Source organism: Schistosoma haematobium, chromosome 1, assembly GCF_000699445.3.
Source record: "Schistosoma haematobium chromosome 1, whole genome shotgun sequence".
NCBI classification, from domain to species: domain Eukaryota; kingdom Metazoa; phylum Platyhelminthes; class Trematoda; order Strigeidida; family Schistosomatidae; genus Schistosoma; species Schistosoma haematobium.
In genome coordinates this window covers 16,631,936-16,645,349 of record NC_067196.1, presented here as the reverse complement: position 1 = coordinate 16,645,349, position 13,414 = coordinate 16,631,936, and the positions used below count along the sequence as shown (strand labels likewise).

The 13,414-nt window shown below is 42.0% G+C and overlaps 1 protein-coding gene across 1 annotated transcript in view; it reads left to right on the top strand.

Annotated features, from left to right (window-relative positions):
* Nucleotides 1-12,171: 12,171 nt before the first annotated feature.
* The window catches only part of MS3_00001227 (uncharacterized protein), a 47,025-nt gene continuing 45,782 nt past the window's right edge, over nt 12,172-13,414 (top strand). The window contains exon 1 of the mRNA XM_051208707.1: nt 12,172-12,217. The gene's annotated coding sequence lies outside the window, so the exon portion shown is untranslated. The remainder of the gene's footprint in view (nt 12,218-13,414) is intronic.

Sequence of the window (13,414 nt, the reverse complement as noted above, 5' to 3'; positions counted from 1 at the left end):
CTTCCAAAGAAGACTACTACAGTGAGTCTATTATCTATCTATCCACTTTTGTTGCACATTTTCATATTGATTTTTTTCAATATATAAAATCCAGGCAACAACTGAGATGGTAGATAACGATAAGTTTGGCATTAATACAATAGACTCCGATGTACGCGTACCGAATCTTAGGCGTCTTTCATTCGCGTGACGATATATTCCATGAGAAATTCCCCAAATTAACTAAGCCACTCGAGGAGAATCCATCGGTGACAAACCGTATGTTACACCACATAGTCACCCACGAACCCCCAGTCACGGTAAGACCACGCCGACCGGCAACGAACAAATTAGCTTTCGCTAAACGTGGGTTTGATAATTTACTACCTACTGGTATTATTCGTCCTTCTCACAGTCCTTGGGCCTCACGTCTTCACATGTTGCGCAAAAAGGATGGAGTTAGTTGGAGACCATGCAGCGACTACCGGGCATTAAACGTAGTCACACGCTTTGGTGGTTATCCCATCTCCCAAATGCACAACATTACGGCATCGCTCAAGGGCACGACTATTTTTTCTAAGATCCATCTGGTACAAGCATATCATCAGATCCCAATCGCTCTTGAAGATATCGAGAAAACCGCTATCACGACTACTTTCGGTCTGTTTGAGCTCCTACGAATGCCATTTGGATCACGGAATGCTGCTCAAACTTTCCAAAGGTTTATTGATAGCATAGTACGAGACTTGGATTTTGTTCACGTCTATATTGATGACTTGCTAATTGCATCCTCAAACGTAGATGAATATTATCAACATCTTACACTATTATTCCGACGCCTTTCGCATAATGAAATAGTAATCAACCCAGACAAGTGTGAACTAGGCGAATCGGAAATAATGTACTTAAGTCACATCATTAAGCAGGAGGGTATTTTACCTTGTGAGGACAAAGTACATGCAATAAGGGAGTACACCGTACCGCCCACATTCAAGGAACTGAAGGCATTTCTCGGTTTGATTAACTTCTACTGACGTTTCATCCCACACACAGCAGAATGGTTACGACCATTAACCGATTTACCTCTCGGTAATCCACGCAAATTAGAATTGAACGATACGGTACGTACTGCATTTTCAGAGATCAAAACGGCTCTGGCTCAAGTTACACTCCACGCTTAGTATAATAGTTGATGCATCGGATTTTGCCATAGGAGCCGTTATGAAACAGAACGTCTCCGGTAGTTGGCAACCTCTTGAATTTTTCTTACGACGCCTCACTCCCACGAAGACGAGATATAGAGCTTTTGGTCGAGAACCGCTAGCAGTCTACTGTGCCATCAGACATTTCCGGCACTCAGTAGAAGGTCGCGATTTCATCTTATTCACTGACCATAAGCCCTTGACATATGCTATGCATATCACGTCTGACCACTACTCACCACAAGAGTGCAGACAATTGGACTATGTCTCTCAGTTCATGACAGACCTTCGTCATGTTAAAGGCGAGTCGAACTATGTTGCCGATGCTCTGTCACGTATTCAAGTGAATGCAATTACTTTACCGGTACTCGATCTTCCTGCTATGGCTGCCACCCAAGCAAACGATCCCTTTTGTACAGGCGTACCACAATCTACATCCCTTCAGTGCCGGGAAGTACCCCTGGCTACTAGCTCAGTTACCGTCCTATTTGATACTTCTACTGGTCTTCCCCGACCCATCGTACTCTCTGCTGACCGTCGTCTCCTCTTCGATGTCCTGCATGGACTGTCTCCTCCAGGTATCTCAGCTACACTACGCCTCATCGCTGCACGATACGTCTGGCCGTCCATAAATAAAGATGTCCGTATGTGGGTAAAGCAATGCTTACAATGTCAACGATCAAAGTGCACAGGCACGTAGCTGTCCCCATTGTCACGTTTGCTATGCCTGATGCTCGCTTCGATCACGTTTATTTAGACATTGTGGGACCATTGCCACCATCACACAGGTATGATCATATACGTACATCGATCGTTTCACATGATGGCCTGAAGATGTATTCCCATCACGTCTATTACGGCGGCGACAGTTGCTCACCGCTTCGTAGAACGATGGATAGTACTGTACGCTTGTCCCTCGACTGTCACGACTGACTGAGGACAACAACTCGAGTCCCAATTACTCTCATCACTGACCAGGTTGTTTGGTACAGAACGCATACGCACTACCGCCTACCACCCAGCGTCAAATGGTTTAGTTGAACGGTTTCATCGCCAAATTAAAAGTGCTTTGCGAGCACACGAAAACAACAATTGGCACGAAACCTTACCGCTCGTCCTCTTAGGTATCAGAACGAGCTTAAAGGCAGATATTCAATGTTCCGCCGCCGAGCTTGTATACGGAACGACAATGAATCTGCCTGGGGAATTTTTCACACCACGGAGCAGTAACAATTTTGATAAATCAGACTACGTCCATCGACTGTCGGAATTTATGCGAACACTGCCCCCGGTGTCAACTCGAGTACAACATCGACAGGTCGCTCTCCCTCGAGAGTCATCTACCTGTTCACATGTTTTCATTCGAGTAGATTCGGTACGCAAACCTCTGCAACAGCCTTACGAAGGACCTTTTAACGTGATCTCTCTTCACGAAAATACCTTCAAGGTTGATCGACATGGCCGCGTCGAGATAGTCAGCACTGATCGTCTCAAACCAGCACGCGTCGATGACAGTGTCCTACACGATAACTCGAGACTCAATGCTAGATCCATCAAACTTACTAGCGGGATCCCTACATCTACTTCAGATCCCACGCTAGACACATCAGAGACCTCATTCTCACGTCCCAGTCAACAGCACATGTCATCTGCAGCATCTACGGACGAGACTTCAGTCTCGCATCCCAATAAGCAGGCCACGCAGCCCTTGACTTTGGATGAGATTGCGAGCTCACGGAGTACGTACGAGACCACCGTCTCACGTTCCGGTCGCCGAGTACGCCTACCCACACGCTTTCGCGACTAACCGCACAGTCAATAACGGATACGGTGTAGGACTATTCCTATACTACATGCATGCTAAACCTTTTCTCCTTTTCTTTGATTTTTTTGTATCCTGGGCCCACGCCTCCGACTATCGCCTGTTTGGTACTTTCGACTTCAGTCAATTTCGGCAAAAGCTGGCTTGATCACCCACGCTCTTGTCAACGCACTCAGTCGATGTTCTGGCTTCGAATCCGTCTGGTACACATTTGGTCTCATAATTGGTCGTTATGGTCGCTTCTGGTTTCTTCGCTCAACTTGGTTCCGTTCTACGTCTGCAGCGTTTTCTGGTCCGGACTCCCACATAGGCGGAATGAAGTCAATCTAGTAATGGAGATCTAAAAGAAGGGGGAATATTTGTTCTATCAATAAATCGCAAAAGGCTTCAGGATATAGTGACATATTTTCTCTACTTATATAAAACCCAGCAAACCTACTCTTGCACTGAATATTCCAACCTCTTTTGACTAGACTTGTGACAATATTTACGAGCACCCTTGGCAAGTTCTGTTATATCAACAGGTAATGATTGACCAAACAAGTAATCACTTTCTTGGGTGATATAAAATCTGCATGTAATATGGTTTTAGCCAATCAGGGCTCAATGATGAAACCACAAGTGCTAAACCTAAAATTCTATTTCTGGACCGTGGTGACAGATGACCGATAAAATGATAATCAGTTACAACATGGGAGTTTAAACCAAACAAGAAATTTTGCAACCGTTTTAATACTCATACCACAGCTAAAACATTTCTTGTCCAAGGATATCCTTGTTTACTCTTGCTTGATCGTCTCGAGATGGAAATAACAGGTTTTCCATTCTATTCCAAAAACCCACCCAAACCCACTGGAGATGTTGCTGTAGTAAGGATAGGTTTTTCAGTCGGTGAAAACGGTTTGAGGAAAGAATTACCATCAGTATATCCTCGTGTTGTTGTTCCCGTGCAAACTCTTGTAGAGTGGCGTCGAGTCGCGGTTGACTATGATCACCACTACAGGAAGACTACGTGCCAGTCAACCGATAAGATCCCCCGTACGACAAATATCAGAAGGCAGTTGATGGCTGTAGTCGAGATGTATTGTTGGCGAACTCGTAGTATCTAAAGAATACCGAGATCGTGCCAGGTTACAAGCGTGGTTACTGAGGTAACCGAATTCGCAACAGAATAATGTATGTATTTTGGTACAGTTAAGCAAAAAAGTACGGTAAAACAATTACTGGTACAATTGGTTATAATAATAATTGTTTCCATTACACCAATCGCGTTCTCTTAATAAAAGTAGGTCACTACACCTTCGTGTAACCACAGCAAACACCTGCGGGTGAATAGACAGCAGATTTCGAAGTATCTTTCTAATATTCACCCCAAAGAGGGTCAGAGACGATGGCGGTTTGGTGCAAAGGTATATTTGATTGCTTATAGAAGTGGAAAAACACTGAACTTTTAGCATAACTCTCCAGCAGATATAAAGCGCCTCATATTGAGTCGTGCCTTAATTAAGAAGGCTAGGTGGTCTGTGTTATTTCTGGCAATGACGGTATCTCCGTTGATCCAACTTTCTTTTGAAAGAGTCAACAGATAGGGCATTAACAAAGTGTTGAGACGACGAATTCCATTTGCTGATGATTCTACAAGGAAGTCAAAAGTAAGCTGACAAGTGATCTGTTCTAAGCTCGTGAACACCCTTTTGAATTCTTTGATTCGGAGGACTGAATAATGAGGGGGATATCAGATGCAAGGTTATCTTTAAGTGAGCTAAAAACTGTAATTAAATCATCTCTGGTTCTTCTGCATGACAAGGGAAATAGATTTAAGTTATCCAATCTCTTATCACCCAGGAGCTCTGAGATTCTTTGAAACTTTCCCATTAGCTCATCGACTGCTTTTAGGCAGGCGCTTGCCGCTTGTGTGTAATACTCGAGTGAATGACGAACAAAAACTGTGTACAAAGTCAAGAACGTTTTTAAAATAGACATGGTTATATGCTCTGTGTATTGACCATGGGGTTCAAAAACCTTTGATGGCCGTTCTACGATCACGTGCAATACCTTTTAGATATTAGCTGACGGTGATTCCTTGGTCGTTATGTTTCTGGACAACAAGTAGCTCAGTCTAATTCATCGTGTATTTGTCTGTACCTCACAATGCACGTGGAAGGATTTTTCCAGCAACTAATAAATTCTAAGCCACTCGGATAATTTCTACGGGCATTTCAAAGCTTTAACATATCACATTTACTTTTTATCTCTCACCATATCTTGACATCGTCGATATATAAAAAACTGAAGATCAGAGGCTTGGAAGGTTATTCACATACAAAAGAAACAATACTACCCCCCAAACTGCAACCTGAGGCATACGCTAAGTACGGTTTCCGAGGTAGTAAACTCCGAGTTCACCCGTGCATTTTGTTGACGTCCAACTAGGAAGTCCCTTGTCCACCTAAGTAAATTGCCTCGAACCTCAATATCACTTAACTCAGTCAACAGCCGGTTGTGAGGATCTTTGCAAAAAGCCATATAGAGGTCGATGTAGGCTACCTCTTCACTAAACTACGGTGAAAAGTTTCTCGTGATCTTTGTTGCAGTGCAAGGGACGTTGGATGCAGTAACTTTTGTGTACAAATTCCTGAATACAGCACAACCCGTTTAAATGGGGGGAGGATTCTGGTCTTATTGTTCAATATGTTGAGGATGCTGAGTGTATACTTCCTTGCATGCATGGCCTGGCTCGGGTTGGCACATCGCTGTTAACCACAATATGGAATTAGAAAACTGGAACTTCATGGTCACTTTTACCTGGACGTGTCATATGATGGAGGTCTATGGCGTCATTATGAGATCTAGTAAGGATGATTCAGAGTCTGGGTTGTACATAGTTGATTACCTCACATGTTGCACCAGGGCATATGTGGTAGCCATGTCAGCTAGTTTTTATTCGAAAGAACTTTCTGGCAACTTAGTCATCAGACACTTCCAGTCTACCGTAGTTATGTAGTGGCATTGGTTCCAAACAACACGATCTTCGAGGCTGAAAATGTAATTACTGAGAAGATTCGCTTCCAAAATATAACGCTAATAGGAGGTCAGGAATGGTGAACGCGGGAACATTCATTCAATCGGATAATATGGCTCAGCATCGCAGACGTGGTCATTACTGACATTAAATATATTATTCTATCTACAGCCCAAATGTGTTCTTCAAAAGCGCTAGATGTTATATTCCTGATTCTTACGATACGATGAGTCACAGTAGACAAAAATGAGACTGCCACGTAAGATCTCACAGATTAGGTAGTCACATCATGACAAATCTACAATTTTAGGCTTAGGCCTATAATCATAGCAGTACAAATAACGAACCTCGACCATAATTCTACAGGTGCACGGAAGTCCCCTAAGGTTAAACGCAGACCACGTAATGACCAAGTATTGAAATCGTATAGCATAACCTCATTCAACTCACAATTTGGACTGTGGTAGGCCAAAGCATTCAGCATAACCTGGCCCTTGCATTGCAAGCCTCAACTTACTAACTCGCACGTCCCACGTTCATGGTATATGTTATCGATGACAGTAAAGGAGATAGTATTTCTGACGGAAAGAGCTGAGAAGAACGAAGATTTGAGTAAGGTAAACCAAGTGATTGTATCATACGAGATTCCACACAGCACTTGTAAAATGCGTAAAATATACATTGAATGTACTATTTGCACATCTTTCCTGAAATGTCTGTTACGAACTCCATCGTTCTTTATTCTTGTTGCAACTCTGGCTGCTGTTGTTTTGTTTTCTCTTCTTTGTTTTCTTCCATCAGCAAGAAATTTTATTTCAATCACTGATACATACCACTTATATCTGTCTGTATAAGTATCATACACTACCGGCCTATTCTTCCTCTTGAGCTTCTGGATTCGTTCGGCTTTTACATTTGTGAAACTTTCAAAATCAAGTTCATTGTTGTCAGTAAGAAACTTTGCTTCAATTATTGATGCATAGCACTTGTATCTGTCTGTATAATTATCACAAACTACAGAACAGCTCTTCCTTTGAGCTTCCAAATACAGTCGTTGTCTACTCATGTGAAACCTTCGTAATCAAGTTCCCTACTGTATAAAGACTACTTCAACCAAGTTTCTGTAACTGCTATTACATCCGGATTGGTAGAATCTCTCTGTACACCTAGATCAGATCACTTGCTGAGCAAGCTTCAGGCATTTGTGCTGCGCCCAAAGTGGTTTCGCCATCATTCTGTGTTGAAGCCCCGCCACCCGCGAATGCACTATTTTAAGGTCCTTTTCGCCAGTATCAATACTTAGATTAGTTGCTTTTCAGCTTTTCGTCTTTTCGTACGATTTGCGAGAGGTAAGTCTTTACGGATAAAAAACAGTGGCCTCTTTAATTTATGTCCATTTCTTACGATTAAATGCCTTTCATTTGTAAATTTTGATACTGCTTTTAAAATCTTGACTTGGTTCTGTTTCAGTAATTCCAGAGATATCTTGTAGTATCAGCTGGTCCATTAGCTCTTTTATCAACTCAATGCCATACTCCCAAAGAGTTCTGTGTTCTGAGCCTTCGCTCTCTCTGACTGTATGAAAGGTGATTGACCTGGCACTACTATCAGTCTTCAATTTCTCAGCTACTGTTTTGTGGACTTGGCTTTTCTTTGGGTCGTTTATTATTCTTGATCTGTATCAATCACGCACTGTGGGATCCTAGGCGGTTGTTCATGACTTGGTTAGTCACGTTGTTGTTTGTCCTGCAAGAAACAGACCTAGTCTTAAGATTAGGTTTTATAGGCGTTTCCTACACGCTGTAATTTTGAGGGTTAAGTACAGAAAAATCTCCCTTTCTTGAGCATTTATTTATAGCAGACCTCTTTACAAACCGTCCTTCCTCCGTTGACCAATGTAAGTCGATGGACTCTGAGTTTTTCTTTGTGAATCGGTCGAGAGAATCCCATTTGATAAGTCTCAATTACGTTTGCTAATATTCTTTTTAACAGCGCTGACCATTACAATGGCTTCGGTTAGAAAGCTGTTTGAGTCCGAACAACAACACTGACGTAGAGTCACGCAATTATTTTTAATAAACCATTTGAGAGTCACAGGAGTTAGATTTCTGCAAACATAATAGTAACATCCTTTGCACTCACCGCACTGCTTGCCACTTTCCACAGGGTATCGACAGCCTGGCGTTATTAGTTGCTTTTTTTGTATAGTCCATCCATCAATCAGAGGCTTGCAAAGAGAAACAAGACATAAACAATATCCAGAGACAAAAGAAACCGATGACCAGGAAAAGTGAAAAAAATGTAAGTCGTTAGAATCAAAAGTGCAAACAAATGAAAAAAGAACCAATGTACTCAAAAGTACAGACGATAAATTATTTTAAAAAAGATATGCTTGATGACTGCTATGACCGAAATAAACTGAATTGCAGTTAAAAAGCAGGCTAAACGCGTAATAAACGACCCGAACAATGAAACTAGTTCAGCGAGGAAAAATATTACTATCCATCAAAACAAACTACTGTCAAAGATATAGTAGCAAGTGTTTAGTTTTTGGAAATACTTCATTTGACCATTATCAGATTCAGGTTTTCAGATTTCAGATTTTTGTAGTAAGGACAGAAGGCCTACGGTCAATGTTATTTCCTTTCTGGCATGCTTTTGCGAGTGTCTAGTCTCCCCTTGAGTGGGACAATCAAAGGTGCGGATGCCACTGCTTCAGGTAATAGATTCCAAGAATTTATGGCTTGCTGTGAGGACCTGTATGCCACGGGTATTTTGTTCGTTCTTAGATTTTCTACTCACCCGTTATGTCCCCTGAGATATCCCGGTCTGTTGGGAAAAAAAGAAAGGATATATAATGTCCAGAATGATTTCTTCGTATTCTATACACTGAAATCAGATCAGATCTTAATCTGCGATAGGACAGAGTACAAAAACCAGCTTTCCAAGCCGCTCTTTGTACGACAAACTCCAGAGTTCTGGAATTTCACGGGTAGCTGCTCTGTGTATTTTTCCCGGCATACCCGAGTTACCTCTTAAACAGGGGCTTGCAATCTGAACCCAGTTTTAAAACTTAGTTATCACTAAGATTGTGCATACTGTAGTGAACATGTTGGTATCTAATTTGGTGAATGTCCATCTTAGAGCCCGTAGGGTCATATACCCTTTAGATGAAACCTCAGGCTGTGGGCCGTGGTCTTAAGATCATGAATCACTGTCACCCCAAGACCCTCGTGAGACCGGACCACGGGTATAGGCACTACCCCTATTCTGTACCTATTTACCTTTGTATCCCTAAGGTGCATGTAGACATACTTTCCCTTCCCTTCTATATATATTACATTATATCTAAACTTTTTACAGCAACGAACTAGCGTCTCTATCAAAGACCCAACATTGCACTGTAACACCAAAAAGTGAGCTCGAAGAAGTCAGTTTGTTTCGACCAGATGATATTGGGTTGGTCTTCCCCCTATTGTATTTGAAAATGTTGCTTTTTCCCTTGTGTATATCAAGGCCTACTGCCGCTACACAATCTGTCTTCATGTGCGTTTTTTGATGTGCATGGGGCAGAAGAGCTAGGTCATCGGAGAAGTCCAAACCTTCTGACTGACTACGAGCTGTCCATTTTATCCCGTGCTTCTCCTCAGATGTCGAGGTATTCATAGTCCAGTCGACCACCAGGAGAAAAAGGACGAGGGACAGTAGACAGCCTTGTCTGACTTCGATCATTACTTGGAATGCGTTTTTCAGCTGTCCTCAACGCACCACTTTGCAATCCGTCGTATGAATTCCGGGTGATTTTTGACGAGTTCTTCAGGTACTCCACAGTATCGAGGACGTTTTCATAATTTTCTCCTGTCCACATTGTCAAATCCCTTCTCATAATCAAGGAAGTTGATGTACATTATCGAATTCCACTCAACTGATTGTTCAACAATGATCCGTAGCGTCGCGATTCGGTCTGATCTTTACGGAATCCAGCGTGTTGATCTCGAAGTTGGGCGTCTACTGAGATTTCATCCGGTTCAGCAACAGTCTGTTGAAAACTTTTCCCGATACTGACAGTAGTGTGAAGCCTCGCTAGTTCTTACAATTGCTCAAATCTTTCTTTTGTGTCTTGAGGAGGTATCCTTTTTTCCAGTCCGTCGGCACTTGTTCCTCCTCCCAAATACTCCTGAATAGAACGTGAAGCATGTTTGCAGTTACTCATGGACCTGACTTTAGTGCTTCGGTTGGTATATTGTCAAGTCCTGCTGCTTTCCAAATCTTGATTTGTCTGATGGCCATCCTGATTTCTTAGATCTTTGGTAAAGTGACGTCGATAGGTAGGTCTGTGCGTGTTGCCTCGGTGTACGGTGGATTCAATGGAGCTGGTCTATCCAAGAGTTCCTCAAAGTATTTTACCCATTTGTTCCTCTGTCCTTGAATTTTAGTGGTTAACTGTCCTTCTTTGTCCTCGACTGGTCCTTCTGGTTTAACATATTTTCCCTATCAGTTTCTTCGTTGTGTCAAATAGTTGTCCCATATTTCTTTCTCTTATAGCTTTTCCGCTGTCGTCAATCGCCCTCCCACGTATTTCTGCTTGTCAGCTCTAGTGCCCCTCTTCACTTGCTTACTTGCTCCTGTGTATTCGATCTGTGCCTTGATTTTCTCTGTTCTTGTTCGGCTGTTGTCAAATGCTGTCCTCTTGTTCTTCCTTTCCTGGATCTTGTCTAGGGTTTTGATAGAGATTCATTCCCTATGATGATGCTTCTTGCAGCCCAGCCGTTCCTAGCACGTTGAAGTCAGTGTTTCTCTGATCTCTTTACAGTCATCCTTCATAGTAGTTTCCCCTTCTTTGAGTAGATCTTGTAAGATTTGGAACCTGTTGTTGAGAGCTATCTTGAATTCGTTATGTTTGTCAGAATTACGAAGGAAGACTGTACTGAAACTTTGTACTGTTGTTTTCACGGTTGTCCACTGTTTCTTTAGCTTCGGTTTCATCTTGGCAACCACCAAGTGGTGTTACGAAGCTATGTCAGTTCATCTCCTTGTTCCCACGTTTTCCATCGACCTTCTGAATTTTTTACAGATATAAATATGACCTAACTGGTTCTCCGTGATGTAGTCCGGTGAGACCCATGTAGCTTTATGTATGCGTTTGTGTGGAAATATTGCGCCGCCTATAACCAGTTTGTCGAATCCATAAAGATTTTCGGATCGCTCGCCATTCTCGTTTCTTTCTTCCAGTTCATGTCGTACGACGATATCTTCATAAGCGTTGTTGTCCATTCCGACTTTTGTGTTTACATCTACCATCAGGATTATCAGGTCCTTTCTTGGGCACTTCGCTATGATCGATTGCAGCTCGGAGTGGAAATACTCGTTATCGACGTTATTACTGTCATTGGTAGGTGCATAGCATTGGATACCATTCATTATGCCCCCTTCTTCTTTATCTTGAAGGATGCTTTGATGATCCTGTGTTCATGAAATTCTCATTTCATAGGTGCTTTACGTGCTTATTTGGACAACACCAGAACAGCTCACTAAGTGTGTCAAGCATTGTCTTCTTCATCACCAGAATACAGCAGAATCTCTCTCGAATCTATCGTTTCCCATCAAGCTCGGGTTTAATGGGTTTCACCGGTTCCGAGCACCGTCAAGTTGTATCTCCTCATTTCCGTTGTTATTTGACTGGTACTCACTGTCTCACACCGTCCAGACATTCAATGTACTTATAAAAATTGATGCTCTGGTTTTTAGAAGGGGTATCGGTCTCCTGACTGTCGAAGAATCTCGGCTTTCATCATGATGCATCATAATTCTTCCTTCAAATCTTAGGGCAGAGTTTAAATGGGTTAATTTGTTTATTCTGGTTATTGCTTTTAGAAAGTTTTTTTCTACAGGATAGGGTTGCCGAACCCATACCCAACCCTCCTTTTTACCCGGGTTTGGTACCGGCAATAGCCTTAGAAGAGCTACAGGCGGAGTTATCAGATTTACTACAGTGACAAAATTAATCCCATTACAACTTGCCAAATACTGGAAACTAAATTCCAATGCATGAATATCTAAGAGAGAAGACAAACGAGTGCATTAGCTCGTAAAAATGGAATTTTGTAATGAAATATTAGACAGTCCTACACATGACCTTGAGCACCAGAAAATCATCTAATTGCATTCTAGCGGGAGTTCGAGATAGTAGAAGTTGGTGTTTGGATTTTAACGTCATATAAAACTTCCTTTTAGCATCTTGGTTGCTTCTGAGATGATATACATCCTTAGTGTTGATAAATAACCATAACTAGTTTCACCCACCCATTTTCTTTGATACTTGAAATTTCGCAACACCTTGTCTCTGTAATCATCGATTTGAACTAAGTGTCCTACTGTTCCATAACCCTAACATTCAACTGTAAATCCTAATTCCCGACGATAATATGTAACTCCCATCTAACCCTGTTAAGTGGACGGACATCCCTAGGTCGTTTTGGCGTTGCTCAAAAGTCTCAACTTGAGATATCAATTAAAAGAATCGGTATACAGATACGGGAAGTAGTTATCAAGGGTCACCTAATCTTCCGAATCTAGGGAGAATGTGTCAACTTCGGGAAAGCTCTAGTACAAAACTTCTGAGAAGTAACACTGCCCCCCCTTCCAGCCAAAGAAGTTGGTGAAGCCTAGTAGGCCCTTCTGGAGAGAAACAGGGCACATCAAAGCACGGCACATTTACCGGGACTATAATGGTTGTTTCTGCAAACCTTTGGAGTTTGCCCAATGACGAGCAACTCCATATGATACATGCATCACTTTCGAGGAAATTTTTTGTCTTTTTCCATTCCAAATGTAGTTGTGCTATGTTTATCTGTAGAGTTCGTAATCACTTGGTGGGTATAGGTAGAGTGGGTGATTAGCTCGATCTCCACCACCCGGGTTACTGCTCACGTTAGTTCATGAGTCATTCGTCTCATTATCCAGGAGGCACGACGCAGACGTGTGAGTCGGATTTTGCCTCCCGAAGTAACACTAAAGGCCCCAAAATCTCCCCTGTCTAGTGAAAACTACGGTTTTTTTATAGGACTTTGAGGAAATCCGCAAAAATTCCCAGAAATTGGGATATTTGATTAAATGCATGTCAAAAGTACTATTTAATACTGGGTTTTGAAATTCACTTTTTCCAATATCTAATACTTTTGTAATAAACTGGTATAAACCAGTTGATTGTTTTGCACACGCGTATTGATGTTGAGGAAGCTGTTCCAGAAAAATATAGTGAATATTTGAGGCCTAAAGTCATTTACTATCCTATTTATCCTATAAACCGTTGAAGTCTACTGTCTGTCAGCTAAAACTCAGGATCAGGTACATATATCGGCCCAAGTTGCCATATCTCATTAGCACAAC